Raw genomic sequence first — 19543 nt, 5'->3', positions numbered from 1 at the left:
CAAATATTATAACCTCCATCTCCCTCTTCTTGGACATGTTTTCTCTCAAGTCAACAATAAAACCATGCAAAACACAAACATTTCCATTACTATATCTGAGATATTATGATTTCTAACTAATTGCAACATCTTTTCAAAATGGCAAGTGCCCATCAGAAAGCAACAGTTAATAAGAGACTATTTCACCTTTGGCAGTTAGTTGAAGTGGTTTAAAATTATATGCTGCTAGACTGCTACCTTGCCACAGTCGCAGTCATGGATTTGATTTCCACATCCTCTGTTTGACAGCACATGACGCTGAGCAGATCATTTAACAAAGCTTTTTTCCTGGTTCACCCCTGAAGAGGGACTGTGTGTTCAATAGTCTTTCCCCAGTTAACAACAGGTTACCTGTATATTATTCTGTTCATCCAAGCCAAGATGCTAAGTAGTTAGACAGTCTGACAGAACTTTAAAACAAACAGTAGCAAAAAAGTAAAACAAGAGTTTTGTTAGCTTAAAGTGGCCTTCTAGTGATTAGTGCAGCACCTTTGGTCCTTTCAGTCTCAGTACTTACTCCTAACTCACATATCTTCCTAAAATTACTTTTCAAATTTTTCCTGAAATAATCATTTCCCTATTTTCCTTGGTATGAAAATAACCAGAGAAGAAACAACTCTTCACACCCCAAATGTGTAAGGTCATCTCAAGTTGTTCTGAAGCAGTTATAATAAAAGTCAAAACATCTGTTCATCTCCCTCACAAACTCCAGCAAGGGAAATGCTCACAAAAACTCCTAAGGAGATTGGAAATGACATTGGTGTATGCTATGGGGCAGTTAATTTATAGTGGAAATGGAACATGTACTTAATAAACAACACTCCATTAGGGACATGAAAGCTTTAAGCAATTGCTTCAAGTTTGTTGCTACTGCAGGTATTAGTGCCATGGCTTCCTGGTCACTGGTAATCACTTTCAATGAGCATGATGTTCTCAGCTGTGATGACCAGATGAGCAGACACAAATTTAGATCATGTTTATCATTTCAGCCCTGGCCAGTTTGGAGGTGAGCACTATTAAATGCTTGAAAAGGGGGGCATGGACCTTTAAGTGTACCTGCTTAAAGGTGTATAAGGCTAGAAATCTAATGGCACTCATAACATTGTGCATATTATCATTGCTAGGTTCACATGCGATTCCTGGTATCAGCCTTCCCTTGGTGCTTCTATACGTCAGCACTTAGTATTTTGAATCTTATTCTTCCATTCTACTCCCCTCTTTTCATCTTGGCTGATTTACTGCTTAGAATTCAGTCCAATCACTGCACACATCAAAGAGAGTTCCTGATGTAAATTATAAGAGACATGTTCTTTCCTCATCTGCTAAACTATGAGGTGACTTACACCAAAGACTCAGAAATATTTCCTGCTGTTCCACCTGCTTGGTTGACCCCTATATCCACTTGCAGCTATTAGACTTTTCTTAAATTGGTTAGGTATATACCTGTCTATTGCTTGAGACAAGTTCATATTTCATATTGTCATTGCTATGCCTGATTGCCACCAGTTCTGGCAAGGTCAGGGGTTGGATGTGGTTATGTAATTGACAAGTGGCATCATTATGCATGAGCTATTCATGAGTAATCACCCAAGCAAGAAGCATTTTGACAAAATTGTAAATCTGTGATTGGTTGAGTGGATGAGTCCATTTGTAGGGCACATCAAAGATGGTCCCTGCATAGATCAAGTGACATGGCAAGACTGTATCTGTTATTTATATTGGAATAAACAAAGGAGGAGGGGACATTAATAGTGTCAGTACCCAATATATGATTATTAATTACTTTTGCACCTTCTTACTACCTTGAGACTATCTGTAAATAATTTAAGTGCACCAGATTAGCATTGTAGCTATATGCATCCTATATTTATATGTGGTCAGTTTTTTCATGGCATTTCATTTAATCATGAAAAGGTTATCATACTATGCAATACTTTTCAATGGAAGATTATTATGGTGGGCATATCCACAGGTCTCAACCTCTTAAGAGGCCAATGTGGAATGCAGACCTCGGCAATGTGTGACAAACAATCAACATGTGAAACACCCTATTTTTGCACTGTGCAAAACTCACCATTTCCATGGAGCCTGGACAAATCTAAACAGAATCAGAGACAAATCCAGAATTAATAAGGGACACAAAATATTTCTTCTATTACCTTGAGTCATTCACAGAATAAGGGAATATGAATTAATATACATTTTCTGAAATAAAAGAAATTTATAATTCTAATTTGTCATTTAAGTGTAATTTGCAATTTTTTCTCCAAAAGTCTCCAGTTTTAGGAAGGATTAAAATGGACATAGGTTAAAGTGGAGTCAAAATCAGGGACTGTACAATACACAAATAAAAAAAAGGAAAGTGAATAAAAAATAAATAGCCAAATGCTAACAATTTAACTTTTACAGACAAACCCTACTAATGTCAGAGCCATACAGTGAACACATTTAGCCACTTACTTCTGACCAGTTAGGGAAACAAAGCAGCTGCAGCTCAAATATAAGTCCACAATCCTCAACAGCAGACAGTCAGGCAGGAACAAAAGCTCCAAAGTTGTAGCTTCCAGCCACAGTCAGCAGCCCAGTAACAGCACTATTAAGATCATCCAACTACCAACTTAAGTGACAAAGCAAATCTTATTTGATGGTCGGGTACACCATCACTGTAGCCTGATGCATTATGGTAGCTGTTTGGTGCCTCATTGCCCAGTCCCAGACACTGTGTCCCACTGTTAATCCTAAGCCTCATCCATCCACAGCATGATCTGGATAGGGACACCATGATGAAACCCAATATGGCAGTCTTTGAAATCCAAAAAAGACCTGTCTCACTCTGCTCTTTGCAATGCATTTTTTGACGGTATTGCAATGATGTGAAAACTAGTAGTGGCATGCAATTAGCTGAATTCTGGGCATCCTCAATGGCTCCCTTTGCCTTAGAAGCAGTGATTTGATTGGCACATATACCATAATGTCAATTGGCTGTAATTGTGTTATACGAGACAATAAAAAAATTGCAAAGCAGAGCTAGTGCTGTTCAATGTGGAACAGTGGGCTTAGTTGATGTTAAATGCAAAGCATTCCACACAATCTGGAGTACTTGGCTGCTCAGGGCATATCATGCAATATTAAGCTAAAGCAAACAGAGCAACATCTAATCCAGTGGAAAAAAAGTCACTTACCCTTTCAGGAGGGTCTATATTAGAACATTGAAGTTTCAAAACTTTGAATGTTCTAATATCGAACCCTATTCAACGAAAGTTGAAAACATCAAACATACAGAACAGTGAATTTTTTCCTAGAGAAAAAAATTGCTATTCCAAAACACATACACACAACACAAGCACACCAAGCAAACAGCAATCCACACACATACACCTAAAATATTACACCTAACCCTACACTAAACTATACATACACCACTAACTATTCACTTACCTTAACCCAAACCCTAACCCTAAGGTCCGTCACTATCACACACTCACCTCACCCGCATCCTAACCCTAACTCACCTACCCCACCCTAACCCTCACAATACACAATTGCACACTTACCTGACCCAAACCCTAACTCACCTAACCCGCCCTAACCCTCACATTCACACAATTGCACACATACCTAACCCGCGCCCTAACTCTAACTCACCTAACCCACCCTAACCCTCATGTCCACACAATCGCATACATACCTAAGCCGCACTCTAACCCTAACTAACCTAACCCATGCTCAGTCGCACACTTACCTGAACCCAACTCGTTACTTTCCACCACAGTGCTGAAAATACCGAAGCAACAGAAATGGACAACCAAATTATTTCCCTAGGAAAAAATTTGGTTTTCTGTAGCTTCGATGTTTTCAGTGTTTGCTTAATACTGGTCGATATTAGAACATTAGAAATTTTGAAACTTCGATGTTCTAATATAGACCCTTTCAGGAAAAGGTGATTCTTATCATGCAGTAATTAATAATGCAAATGTTGGACACTGAACATACACTGTTATGAGAATAAACATTGAAATAGTACTTTTTATTTATTATTATTTTATAATGATAATGGTTAAATTCAGCTGAAGAAATGTTTTGAATTTACATATTAAGAAGTTTCTTTCATCTGTGTGTAATCCATTCTACATTTGTTGGACTGGCAGAATAACTTCAAACCAATATCATTAAATTGTTCAATGTATTCATTAGAAAGAACTAAAGATGTCTGAATCATATACAGTATTTTGGGTATACATAGACAAAACATTTTGAGTAAAATTCATCATTAGTTTCCATCAAATAATTTAGTTAGTTAGTAAGGTATTGTTCTTATTGTTATTGGATTATAGATCTAAAATCAATTCAAAATATTTTAATTATTTTTTATATTTATTAGCAATTAATCAATATTACCTATTGTTAATAGTGTATTGTTTGCAAGTAGCTGAATTTTTACAGTACATTTTACAGTTTTTTTTAATTCTGCCATGTCACTATTATGTTTTATTTTATGTTTTATATAACTGACTAGAGGCTCAATACCAAAGTCAATAATAAAGGAGAAAAGGGACAACTGTGTTTTGTGCCCTTGTTTATCTTTATTGACTGAAAAATAAAGATCCTAGTTTAACATATTAGAACAGATTTTTGTTAAAGATTGTAAACATGAAAAATAAAATAACTTGGAAATTTGCATATTTCTATTACTTTAGTTAAATAAGAGTAACTTACTAAATTGAGGTTTTATCTAGATCCAGGCTAATCATAAATGGCTCTTGTTAATTATTAGCATAATCAATTAAAGTAAATGTTATTTTGATGCTTTCCTGGGTTTATCTATTTAACATAAGGACAGTTTGGGTCTTCCCATATTAATAAAGCTATCATATTTTAATCTATTAGCCTGGATTAATTTACAGTTTTATAATCAACATTCATGTCTATAGGAAGAGCACAGAGATAGTACTTTATCTTGCTTTGGTAAAGGAGAAATTATTGTATATTTGCACGATGGAAGTGAGATGAAAGTAATTTCAGTTTCTGTGATGAATGCTTTCAGTAACAGAGATAGAACATTTTGTGGAAATATTTTATATAATTCATAAGTTATACCATTTTACTTAGAAGTTTATTTTTCTTCTTCCTTTTAATTTACTAATTTACTTCTGTTATAGAAACATTTTTTTTTACTTTAATTTACCCTTAAATTTTTTTTTGTATTTTCCTTTTTAAAAAGGCAACAATTACCTTTCAGTTTTCTACATTACAGTTCTTTGCGTTAATTTTCTCATAGTGTTTTAAAAAAATAGCATAGAATTTCTTCCATGTCTGTACATATCTGTGCACTTCCTGTCTCTGCAACAGACACACACACACACACACACACATATATTATATATATATATATATAAATATATATATATATATATATATATATATATATATATATATATATATATATATATATATATATATATATATATATATTAATTATGATTAGCTAATACTATTGTTTTGGAACTAACAGATAACTTTAGTCTTTTCAGATGGAAAAATATGAATATCATTTACATTTTTACAGGAAACCATATGCTATAGGAGCCTCTGAAACTCTGCATTCATTTTTTCCATTTCTGATACTAGTCCTTTTCCTCCTTTGTGTATTTTAACCTTATTTTCTTGCTCTTTTCTCTCAGTTCTAGTTAGTCCTTATCACACTGTTATCTCTTGTTGTAATATCAATTTTGTCAGCTAAGTATGCTGCATCAAGGCCCACAGGATCTCATCAGAAACCTCACCATTATTATTAAAGTCTAAGAACTGTTAACATTTATGTTACAAATCCATTTTTTAAAATCTTTTACCTTTGTTGTATAAGCTAGCAGTCTATTCAGTGAAGTAAAGTTTCTTGGATTTATCACTATGGTATAAATAATTACATAGTGATCTGATGTTACTACCTTTATTTTTTCTATTTTAGAAACTGTATATTTGTAGTATATGTCATATAAATTCTTAACAGTGTACTAAAGTGAGTGTAAAAGAAAGAATTAAATTAAGAAAAGTTCTTAACATGTATAAGATTAAGTCAATAAACTGTACTAAAGGGTTCTACCTGACATAGTCGAAACCACACAACACCGACAACCACATCACCGACACCACATATTCGACAGTCCACTGCTTAGCCACATGTCTTCTTCGTTTTCGATCTTCTGGAGCTCCGAATTCCGCTGTCGGTCTTCTGCGCTGTCGACGAAGTCAGGTAGAACCGTACTAAAGCCTTAGTTGATCCTAAAATACTAGGTTTGTTAATTGCACTAACATAATTTTCTTTATGCATACAGTTAGTCTCCTGCTATTGTTTTACCTTCCTTCATATTCAAAGTTAAAATCCTCAGATACCTCCTAGAGTATTTAGCTCCAAATCTTGGAATCCAGTGCATATTTGCTAAGGTTAATATTTTTTTCTGATATTCAGCAATGACCATGCACATGATATATTTAGCATCATTGTATAAGTAAACAACCTTAGACATTATAATAAAATGTCTTCATAAGATTGCTGTTTCCTTCTTTGTTATTTAGAGCTAGAACTTACTAATAATTTATATTTCTTTGGATTTAATTTATTAATATCATCATGCAATACATGAGTTAGTTAAAACAACTTTTGTTTTATTTAATTTAGATACTTAATAAATTGTATCTCTTATTACAACTGTAGATGCAATTTGCATGCATTGTAAAGAATATATCATATATAAGAATAGTAATATATTATATTACTACATTTTTCTATGATCTTATAAATAACCTAGATCCTTAGAATAATAGTTGCATAACATCTATTGCCTGGAACCTCATTTCATTTGACAGACACAAACAAACAAAGTTTTAACAATATTAAAGATAACTAAACTACAAGTAAACTGGTTCCCCTTCCATTGCACTTATGGCTCCCAGTTTGACTAGAAATCTCATTTAAGCTATTATTTCAATTCTCTTTTTCCTCTCTTACACCAACTTATGATAGTTGCTTTTACTTTTAATCTGTTGACTACTACAAATATAATCAAACAAATGTTTTATATGAGCAATTTATAAGTATATAAGTATATTCTAAATACTAAATTATAATGGTCAACAATCTGTTTTAATTTCAAATTCCTTATTATCGTGCAAGAGACTGTACTCATTTAAACATATGTTTATTTTTTAAGTTTATAAGTAGTTACCAGTTATGCCTTTAATGATACTGTTGTGGAGACTATCCCAGTTTCCAAAAGCCCCATAGCACTGTCTGGTTAACTAATCTACTCAGAATCACAGTGTAGGTAGAAGAAGGTTGAGCGAATCAAATTCTGTACCACAAGAAACAGCTTAACAAGAGCCCAAATTCTTTGCTCTAACTGCCAGACATTAAACTCTCCATGATACTCACATTACTATATCTCTAAAGACTGTTCAAGTTCCATAAGAAAAGTCATATTCGATTTGTTATATACCATCATTCATTCATCATACATTCCTTCTAAATAAAAAAAATATTTGTAACTATTACAATGACCTCCTTGGATCCTGGAGATTCCTTGCTTAGCATTGCTGCATTGACATCTGCTATATGTAAATATTTAAGCAACTGACTATTACATTTTATCTGTTGCACTAGGAAGCATATTCTTAAACCCTCTAAGCATAAAATCACCAATTACCAGCATTTTGCAATGGCTTAATTCTTACTTCACACTTATTTTCCAGGAGGACAATGTTAGGATTCTATGTCCATTTGTTTATCTCTTATGGTCCTCAACAGTATTAATTTCCCAACTCTCTGTTTTACTGTATGACATGTTGGCAGAGTAAGGATTAACATCCAATAGTCCTTCCCTTATACTTATCAAGATAATGTATATGTTCCACCAACCAAAATTGTTCATATCATACCTTAAACCAACATAGTCAAAATCATTTGGACTCATCATATCACTGCAAGGTTTGCTTCATCCTTAGCTACCTCATACTGCTTCAACAGATGTTGCTGCAGTTTTCATTGCTGGATGGCAGTAGTGTGTCATCCCCCATCAGCATCCATAGCTATAAACCTTTCATCTCATAAATGAGGAATACTACCTCTCATAATGTGGAACAAATTGGAAAAATGTAGAACACTTAGCTGACAACTTAATAACAATTTCAACTAGGAAGCTTATAGAATGGCTAACTATGATATTTTAGTTATAGAGTAATTATTTTAATAAATTAATGTGGTATAGTTCAATTTGCCATAGATATCAGTCAAAAAATACTAACACTAAATGTGTGACAAACCCTTTCAATGCAGAACTTTGAGGAACATGAACTTTTTAAGACCTCAAATGAGGAGCATCTTTCATATTGAGGTACAGTTGACAGGTATGATCTTACAAGTCAAACTCTATCCTAAAAATCCATAGTCAAGAAGTGCATACATATAGATATTGTCTATTCAAATCATTGTAAAATCAGACTAAAAGAATTTAGATGGAGAATCTATTACAACTTGCAATAAACACCATTACAGATTGTACTAGAATAGAAGAGTGTCTTCTGTGTGGAGACATGCATGAATGGGCGTACCTTCGTTGAAGGTTGTGCATCAGGGCCGGCAACTCGGCACGTAAAAATCTACTGCCAATCATTAGTGGACTGGAGTTCCACTGTGGTGACCCCTAACCGGGAAAAGCCGAAAGGCACAACAACTGATTGTACTAGAAATACAAAGGTCCCAGGAATGAGCAGCTAATACTGAAACTGTCTTCAGAGCATGAAATAGTACCACCAGAAAACTTTCACATAATGAGTAACTAACTTTACTGTTCTAGCATATGATCTATTATTTGGGTCTGTTTGAATTATAAAGACACTCGCAACCTGCTTGTAATATCAGCGAAAACAGCATACCAATTTTTAACAATAACCTAATAATGATATTTGAAGACACTTAGCCTAGTATAGTTGTTAGGAGATCTTATATGTTGCCTGCAACTCTTACAGGCCAAACCCTGGTTAATGGAACAGATACCAAACGGTGAACTACAAGATTAATTTAATGTGTTTATAAATATCTCTATGCATAGCAGGCATGCAAACTAATGCCACACAAATATCAAGACTAAGTAAATATGGTGCTTGAGTATGACGGCAGGAGACACTAATACATTTATTAAACATTTTGAATAAAATATGAATGCCATAACCATTGCATCAATGACCATGCTGGACACTCCTGTAGTGCAAGGACATGCTTCACTGCTTGCAGCCAATCACTGTTTGATATATCTTTACAGGCAGAGTGCAGGGAGTGTCACCAGATAGCAACTGTCCACCATTTCTGTTAAACAATAGAGCAAATACTTCCTGTAGTCTAAAATACACTAGTTGTTACAATGTTTTCCAGTGCCTTAACACAACTTTAAGGACTGCAACATGATTAGGTGAAAATATAACATTTGTTCTATTGGTCTGGCTAGTACACTTTCCCCAGAAGCAGACACACACTGAACCAAAACACAGTGCAACTATAAGTTAAATATAGTAATGACTGCACGCTGTGTGATTTAATTTCATACATAGAACCCAGAGGACACCAGCAAACAGCAACTGCTCATGTTCCCTGTTGCAAAGTAAAGTTTTAAAGTAAAAGTAAAGTAAATAAATAAATAAAAAATAAATAATAAAAGTTTTGCTTGTAGCTTAAAATCTAACTATATAAATTGTGTGGTAACTTACAATGCTGCAGTGTTGTTGAGTATGCATTTTCATGAAGGAAATGTACTTTGCCTTTACTACTGTTGATATTTAAATTGCATAGATTTCATGGGAAACGGACCTCATCTGTTACAGCAGGCAGACATTAGGACTCCTTTTAATTCAAAACAAAGGTTATACTGCTTTTGACTATAGCTGGGACCAATTTATGTTAACATATATAATGTGTTTATTATATTGGGCATGCTTTCCTGGCTTTCAATGATGGGTTAGGCATCTAAAACTAAATCCCTGTCTGATTTTATTCCTTGTTTTTTAGGTGCAGTAGTTGACTGCTTACATTTGCTCATACTGAGTGATGCATGATGCATTTTCTTTTGTAGTACTTTGTGTAATTGTGAATTTCTTTACTGAAATGTATCTACTTTTTTCAGTACATGCTATGGGATCTTTAACTTCTACCTGATTTTTTATCATCTCACTCAGTGGGACCTGTATTTAATGTATTATCCATAGAAGTGAACCCAAGGAGAGCACCATTATCCACAGGATGCACTGTAATGTTCGTACTGGAATATGAATCAAGGAATCTAATGTATGAGGTGGCTGTAGCCTTTTAATATTTGGACACAAATTTTGCAAATGTTTCATCCATTTGCATTTGATAATGAATAATAATAAAAGAAAATATATTGTCCAGATTCGTGCACTGTAGACAGTTATTTTTGTTTATCTTCACTCTTGACATATTTCCAAAATGTTCAAATATTTATTATTAGTCCTAATATTTTATAACAGTTTATTTCTATACATGAGAACGGACCCCCAAAAGGTAAGTGCTTCAAGCACAGGATGCCGAACATGAACTATGCCAAATGGACAGAGCTGGTGATTTCACAAAAGTATAAAATAGGTGTATGTGTGTATATGCTAATTTGAAGATGCATAGCAAAATAGTGATGCAAGTGGACATAAACCTAATTCCACAGCAGTATGTGCACCCAAAATGCCAAGAACAGTTGTCAAAATCAGTCTAGGGGAGACACAAAATATATATCTATCTATGCACAATGACAGAGGCCAAGCATTAAGAAATATACAGAAATAGATGTGAAATGGCAGGGATGCTGCAGTTGGTGCTGAGACAGACATACAGAAAAGGGTGTTTCAGATCATGGTAGAGGATGTCTTGCATTTGCAGCCACTGGCCAGGAGACACCCATCAAGGTGGCTTCAGTAATGCTAGCCTTCAAACTGAGAAATCATACAGATAAATACAGGCTGAGTAAAGAATTGTTGCAAGTTGTCTGTGGGATATATGTACCCTACATGTTACCACACAGCCTGAGGAGTAATCCTGTCACACTAGAAAACAGTGCTTGCTATCATTTGTAAACCGGCCTCTGGGATAGTCCATTGGCACATGAGAGATTTTATGTGTCTCAAAGAAGAATAATACACCAGGCTCCTCTAGCACACCACAGGGACAGAAAACTGCCATGGAGCAATGCTCTGCCATTGCCAGAGTCACTCATGTCCTTTGTGTATTACATTGCACCCATGTACACTAACCCCCCACGTAGGTGTGGGAGGTGAATGCCTCCATAATCAGAAAGGGCAACCATCACTTAACTGCTATGTAGTATGATCTGCAGAAGGCATTATCCTAATTCTCACAGCAGCATATCCAATCAGTGCACATGATGCATCCATCTGAAGGGATGACTTTTAGGTAATGTCTAGGGAAGGTGGTGTTCTGGAAGGCCATCTAGTATGTAGGTATACAGGTATGTGAATGTGTATGCCTATGCCTGGAACAGTATAACCTGCACTTCATGGCTAAATAATGTTTTATATAACCAGTGCTATGGCTGATGATACCTATAGGAAATCCAACCTGCTACAGGCAGAGACCCCCAAAGATCCATCCATGCCTTTGTGTCATGTGCTCACATAACAAAGCACGTACCATGATAAGAATGCACAGCTCCAGTGTTTAGATACCTTTAAGGCTGCACAGATGTGTGGACAAAGGATGATGTGTAGATGGCATCATGTTTGCCATGTTACATGATGTGTGATATGTAGATGGCAGCATGTTTGCCATGTTACACGATGTGTTGATAGGTGCACTAAAACATGGTGTCAGTGAACTACCTCATGAACCCTGTGAAACTAAATCAGAACAACAGCAACAACAACAGGCACCAAAAATAGAACAGAAAGACACAGGTCATCCTTTTGGCAATGCAGGTTGTGGCTATATGATTAAATACAGGCAACTCATCAAATTGTGGTTCACAACTCTGATCCATGACATGGGACATGTACATGTGTGCACAAAGCAACACGTGATGCCAAACCTTGCATGGTCAATGATCATAACATCCTATTATTGGCACACCTATGTGTGACCTAGGTTCATAGGTTCATAGGTGTGTACTAGGCTAATGGCCCTGGAGCCTATATAAGCCTATCCCAAGAAGATTCCCTGGCATCATGCTGCCCCAAGTTAGTTCCCAGTGCCCCTGTCAAGCAAGGCCACTGAAATGATCCCCAGTGTGAACTTCCTATTGCCCATCACTGATCAAGATTTCTCTTAAAGAGGGCCAGTGAAGTGCTCTGGTTGACGTGAATGGGAAGTTTGTTCCAGAGTATGGAAGTCTCTGGGTTAGGAACCTGTCCCTCCAGCATGTTCTGTTTATTGTGGTAATGAGGTTTAGGTGCCTGGAGTATCTGGCACAGAGGGATTGGGATTTCTTTAGGTGTAGCATATCTAGCAGCTCTGGGTTGTAGGTCCAGCAGAGACCACCTCTAAGTAGGCGATAAGAGACAGTGTATAGCTGCAGTTTTTTGAGTCTGCCATATAGGGCATGTGTCTAAGATCCTCTTTGTGAGGTATTTTTGCGGCCTTCCTAGTTGTTGTAGGTGTCTGGTGAGGTACTTACCAAATGGGGCATTGTGTTCTATAATAGGTCTAATGAGGAACGAGTAGAGAGGGATTATGACCTCTTTCTTCCTGGATGAGAAACCTTTTGTAATAAGATGTGCCACATAGAAGGACTTTCTGACTACAGTGGCAATGTGGTTATCAAAGGAGAGGTTGCTGTCAACCTGTGTCCCTAGGTCTCTTATCACACCTTTGGTGTTTAGTGGACTACCGCCTATGTGGTAGTTCATGGGCACTGACTTTTTTCCAAGGGGAATAACAATGCACTTTTTGGCATTGAGCTTAATGCCATGATTATGGCACCAGTCATGGGTGTCAGTGAGGCCTTTTTGTAGAATGTCTACATCATCTGGAGAATCAATAATGGCTCCCAGTTTGCAATCATCTGTGAACTTGGTCAGCCAGAGTCCCTTTGTGTTGGCTTGAACTTCAGAGAAGTAGATGCCAAACAGGAAAGAACCTAGGGCTGATCCCTGTGGGACACCAATTGTAACTGTCCAGTAGTCAGATTTGGAGTCCACTACTTTCAGTGTGGGTTCTATCAGTGAGCCATTTGGCAACCCATCTTATGACATAGGGGTTTATGCCTAGTTTATTGAGTCTGTCTATGATTCCTGAGTGAGGGATGGTGACAAAGGCCTAGGAAAGATCTAGGTAGGCTGTGTGAACTACCTTGCCCTCATCCACACCTCTGGTGACAGACTCGAAGAGGTCTATCAGGTTGAGCAGACATGATCTACCTTTCACAAACCCAAACTGCATGGGATCCAGAGTTTGGAGATTCCCTATGTCCTATTTTGCATTTTTTTAAATAGTTATTCTCCTGTGGTACACAGTGAAGCTTGAAGCTTGCAGTGATTTCTTTTTCTCTGGTTTGCTCACTGACATCTGTTTCATGTCTGTTGTGTAGCAGCCTTGCTGCTTTGTGCTACTTTTCCTCTCTGCTCATATACGTCTTAATGTTCTGCATATCACTCACCAGTTTTTTTTATTTATACTTTGTCTAAGTTTTTGTTCTATTATTAATCTAGCTAAGATTTTAAAATTCTGACTATTGTGCTTCACATATTTTTATGTTTATGCATAAGTTGTATCCCTGCCTGGTAAGTGGCCCACTGTTTCTGTGGTATGAAGTGAAGGAGGCTTGACTGTGACCCAGCTAACCTGCCTTTGATTAGTTGTTCAAATATTAGAGGAATTGGTTTGGGAGGAAGAGAAATAAAGAGGCACATTTATGAATCTGTTGTGAAGATTAGAGATGTAAGAGGACCTCACCATTCATCAGGTAACTAGGCTGCTTGAAGTTACATTACAGTAGAAGTAAGTGACATCTCCAGTTTGTACCCATAGGATACCTCTCCTGGAGTGCTTTCTATGACAGATTGGGGAAAGCTGAGGCCACAAAAAAATCCCAGGTATCTGCCTGTGTTATAGTTGTGCCGTGGTCATCAGTCTGTACCAGGACTGGTGAAACTGGTCATATGGCCATGAGGCATGGGGTTCAAAAAAGATTTACTTGAGTTTTGACGTTAACATAGCAGTGAAAAAAACAGATAGCCTGCACTAGGCATAAACATATGAAAATACACCTGTCTCTTACGTGTGCCCCAAGTGGTCATTTAGAATAATAGGCCACACCTAACATTACTGTTTTATGTGAAAGGTGTTGAGCAGTGTCAGATCAATGACACAACACCATGGAGCCATGACTGTGATCCATATCAGGTGGATTTTTTAAATGCACAGATACTGTACAAGTCTGACAGGGATAGATGGAGTGATTGGGCAATAGCAGTTTACCCATTCAATGGGGAGTGTGTTATTAGAGTGTCATTGCAAGAACTTCACTTATGGAAGGACAGGTACTGCATTTCCCACAAGTTAGGACCAGGAAGTATAAGATGACCAAGAAGTGTATATGTGTGTGTGTGTGTGTGTGTGTGTGTGTGTGTGTGTGTGTGTGTGTGTGTGTGTGTGTGTGTGTGTGTCTGTGTGTGTGTGTGTACTTTAAATGGCTGTTGTTCTCTATACAAGCACATACACTGAGTCTAGCATAGAGCATATTGCACATCCCTTTTAATCCAACAGAAGGAGGTATTAGGAGCCATGCAAAAAAATTATACCCCCACCACACATACTGAGCAATAACATGCAGTCTCCAGCTCACATCTCCTTCTTCTTGTGTCTTGTAGTGTCACAAGACAAGAGAAATGTTTGGACTAGTACAGGACAGGAATTTAAAGGTCACAAGGAGGGGGAGGAGAGACAAAGGTATTATGAAAACAATTCTGAACAGCAGCATCAGCCATGGAGTAACAGCTTATGGTGCTATTGTGACACTCTAGTAACATAATTAAACTCTCTGACTCCAGCTGTGGTGAAACCCTGCCTGCCTAACAAGTTAGTGAACCAGTGGTACATGCTGATTAAAAATAAAAAACAAATTATGAAACCAGAGCCTTTTAAATCCTGTGATCTTAAGTGTTACACAACAGCTAAAGATGTTCTCGCATTATCTTTATATAACATGTTTGACATTTTAAGCGCTGTAACTTTTTCTTTGATTTATATTCAACATACAGGAACTACATATCTTCCTATTCCTTGCATAATCCTCACTTTGTCATTTTTGAAACTCGCTCTATTATTTTTCTCACATACTCAATGCATTATTCAATTTTCCTATTCATATGTGCATCAGCTGATTTTGCTTAAGGGTGAGGCTGGCTTCAAGTGAGTTACTGAACTGAAAAAAAAATACCAGAAGTGCTTTGGATTTATCATGGTACATTCTGTTCAGTCATATAAGATAAAATAAAATAAAATAAAGTTTCAGACTGCATGTTGATATTTCTATTTTGTTAGAAAATATGGCCCAAAATGTCTCAAATATTGGTATAAAATGACTGATGAAGCCTCCAGATACATTACCACGCTCAAAGGAGCTGGCATTTATATCTTTGCTAATGAGATTAAACCAGGCTGGGTCATGTCAAAAGCCTGCAGGCAGTAGATCAAGAGAAGACAAATTTGCTGAGAGTATTCAGAAATCATTACAAAGAAGTCCAAGAATTAATGTGGTTTGCTGGCACTGTGGCAATTCAGAATTTATCTACATTAAATAAACAAAGTTCTTTAAGCTAATACAGAATATACTTCTTTCAAATCAATGGTGGACATAGAGACATGTACGTGGTGCTGTACAGGTAACATTCGATGTGTCTTATGTTATCTACCTCAATAGTAAAGCATAATGTTTTCTGTGAAACACTGGTTTTGCAAACTTTATTTGGTCAGTTTGCCTGCTAATGGGTGTCACATTTGTTGGCTGATGTACAGCTGAATCTGATGTTGTAGCTGTATAATAATTTTTTATGTCTAGGTAACAGGCTCTTAATATTCTGGTTATACCAGTGTTATTATATCTTGCTTTAGTCTTATCTGAAAATGTACATTTATGTTCCTAGTACTGTGAGCATGTCAAAGGATACTGAATATTTAACTTGTATGCTTAAGGCAGTAAACATACAATAATGTATTACAAATTTGTTTATTAATTGAAACCTCTCATAAAGAGAACTAGGAGATTCATGATGCAGAAACAGATGTGCTAGCTTTTCATAAATTGCATCACACTTAAAGTGACATTTAACATATCAGTCTACTCATTTGCATCAGGTGCTGTCTGCATGACGCAAGTGCTAATGATGAAATTAACGGTTCCTAAGCAGAAAACTCTTTGTACTCTCAACACATTTGAAGTTCCTTTTACAATGGATTGGAAATATCCTTTTAGTCATTGTTTTTCATGGAGTCCCTTCTGACTGCATATAATACCACTTTTCTCTAGGCTTAAAAAATCTGGATGTAGGAATATGGAGAACAGTTCTGCAAACAATAATTCATGTCTTATCATTTGGCACAGAGATCTGAGAAGTATAATACATGTGAGGAAACAACCACACTAGTAGCAAAATGGGCATAGTTTGACCACTGCTGTAAAACCAATGGAACAGATTATCAGAAAACTTCATTGCTGGCAAAAGTTTATTGTCATGGTATCTCTTGTAAGACAATATCCAGGTTAAATAAAGGGGGAGCATAATTTTTGTATTTATGCCACAGTGGTGCAACGGTTAGTGTTGTCGCCTCACAGCAAGAGGTTCTCCTGTTTGATTCTCGGCTGGAGCACCTTCTCTGTGGAGTCTGCATGTCCTTGTGGTCGAGTGATGTTTAAAGACATGCAGGTAGGTGCATGCATGAATGGGTGTGCTTTCCTTGAAGGTTAGGCATCAGGCTGGCAACTTGGCACTGTAAAAATCCACTGCCAATCATGAGCGGACCGGAGTTCCACTGTGGCAACCCCTAACGGGGAAAAGCTGAAAGACATTACTATCTGCTGTCAATTGAGGATAATGCTATGAAAATGGATCAGGTGATCTCTGCTTTTATACTCCACTGGGATAGCAAAACTAAATCTTATACTTAACTGCACACTGCCATAAATGAACACTCCTATGGGAACTTTCATTTAGTGCTTCTCTTTGTGCACGTAGCTGTGAATGGTTTATTGAGGTGGAAGGGGTACTCGCAGGTTGCATACCCCTTTTTAAAACTAAACTTTTCATTTGCATATTTATAATTCAAAATCATCTTATACTTCTTACAAAAATATTGTGACTCTAAACTTGAGAAAAAAGTAATTTCTTAACAAAATCAAAGAAATTAAGACAATTCATTAATTATAGGGTAAAGTACCAAATATGGCTCAAAATAATAAATATGTGCATATATACCAGTGGCGGCTGGTGACTTCAAATCCAAGGGGGGGGGGCTGCAGGAGACAGTTGAATGGGTGGGGCTAATGGGAAGGGGTGTGACCAACTAGAAAGGTGCAGAGCTATGCTCAAAATCACAAAAACTGGGACTTTAATTAAATATGCTGCCCTGGGTGCCAAACCATCATTATGGGAGCCACTCAAGACAAAATGAAGTGTAGAAGAAAAAAAATATTTCAATACATTGGCTCTATGACAGCTTACTTAATATCGAGATGGAAACAAAAAGGTTGTGAGGCATGAAAAAATAAATTACTTTTTAAATACATTACTAGAATGCCAGTCAAAATCAGGTATAAAAAACAAGCAAAACTCAACTCAAACCACTTCTCCTTGCACTGCAGTTCTAATTATAATTTATATTCAGCTTTATAAAAGTACCAAGTAACATGCTGAAAGTAGCAATCTCTGTGATACCCCCACTTGTAAAAATGTTTCTTATCCAAAACAGACCTGCTGCCTGACAACAACTATTTACTTGCTTCATGGGGAAAACATGATCAAAGTAAAAAATGAACAGCAAACAAGAAACAGGTTCAAGATAAATTGCTCAAAGGATTACTGCACAGGTAATGGACCACACATGATAGGTTAGCATTCTGTTTAGTTTACGAGTAAAGCCTGCAAAGATGACTGCAAGTCTCCAACAAATGTAGTGAGCTTCTGAAACTACTGTAATCCTGTCCTTTATTACAAATACTGTCATATGCATTTCAATACCTAAGGCTTATACATTATCTAGTTATGTAAATATTTTTTGCATGGCAACAACAAAAAGGCTTTCAATGTTGGTAATTCTTTAAAAGTATGCTTATTAAAGCTTACTTGCATCTTACAAACTCAGACAAGCTTACCTGATGTTCATTAAAGCATTGCTACTTAAACACAAAGCAACATGCAGTGCAAAACTATGCATTTTATGAATAATAAGAAGCATAAATCAACAGAAAACCAGAACATTTTGCAAAATCAAGGACAGATGAAAAGCCACTGTAGTACTTGTGTCTACCTTGGATGGGGGGATACTCTGCACACTTGCACTGCATAACTGCTCCTTGCCTTGCTTGAACACATCCAGAGTCACTACATGGGGAGTGGGGTGCATCAAGTATGTCACAATTTGAAATATCAATTTGACGGTGATGGCCCTGACACATTTGTCATACCTCTCAACCTCAGAGCAAGAAATCTGGACAAAGCCATAAACAGAAGTGGGAAAAGGCCCAAAAATAAGGACAATTTTTAAATATTGCTCTTATAAACTTAGAAAGATAATAGAATAGTAGGTTTTGCATTAGTATGAATTTCCTGAAGGGTATGAAATCTGAAACTCAAATGTCTGTCATTATTTTCTAACTTCAGTCTTTAATGATTTGCCACTAATTTTCCAGAAAACCGCAGTTTTATGAAAAATGGACCAAAAATGTGATGCAAAAATATAAAATAGCCACACAATACAGCTGGGAACCTGCCAAAGAAGGGACACTTTTTAAATATTAGTACTGTTAAGTCGAGCAGCTGACTAAATAAGAGAATCTGCATGCATTTCTGAAATAAAAGTAATCTATAACTCTGATCATTACAATTATTTATTAATTGTAAGCCCTCCACATTTTCTTCCAAAATTGCCATTTTGCAAAGGGATTATTTGGGGAGAGCAAACTTTTGAGAGAAAGTCAGGGACAGTTGAGAGGATTAGATGTACCTTATTCTATAAAGCAATTTATGTGTGCGTACCTCTCAATCTCTTAATGCAGGAAATCTGGACAAGGCCAAATATATTGGGGGAGCATACAGACAGTACTAAAATTGCTGTTGTATAAACCTAGACAGTTGATAGAATAACAGGTCTTGCTTTAGCATGCATTTTTCTGAAGGGTATGAAGTCTGAAACTCAATGTCTGTCATTATTTAGTGACTTCATTCCTAAATGATTTGCCAGAGAACCACAAATTTTATGAGGAACAAACCAAAAATAAGA

The sequence above is a fragment of the Protopterus annectens genome, chromosome 1.part0, assembly GCF_019279795.1.
Source record: "Protopterus annectens isolate FY-2018-M chromosome 1.part0, PAN1.0, whole genome shotgun sequence".
Lineage (NCBI taxonomy): Eukaryota > Metazoa > Chordata > Ceratodontiformes > Protopteridae > Protopterus > Protopterus annectens.
Note: the sequence above shows the minus strand (reverse complement) of the source record.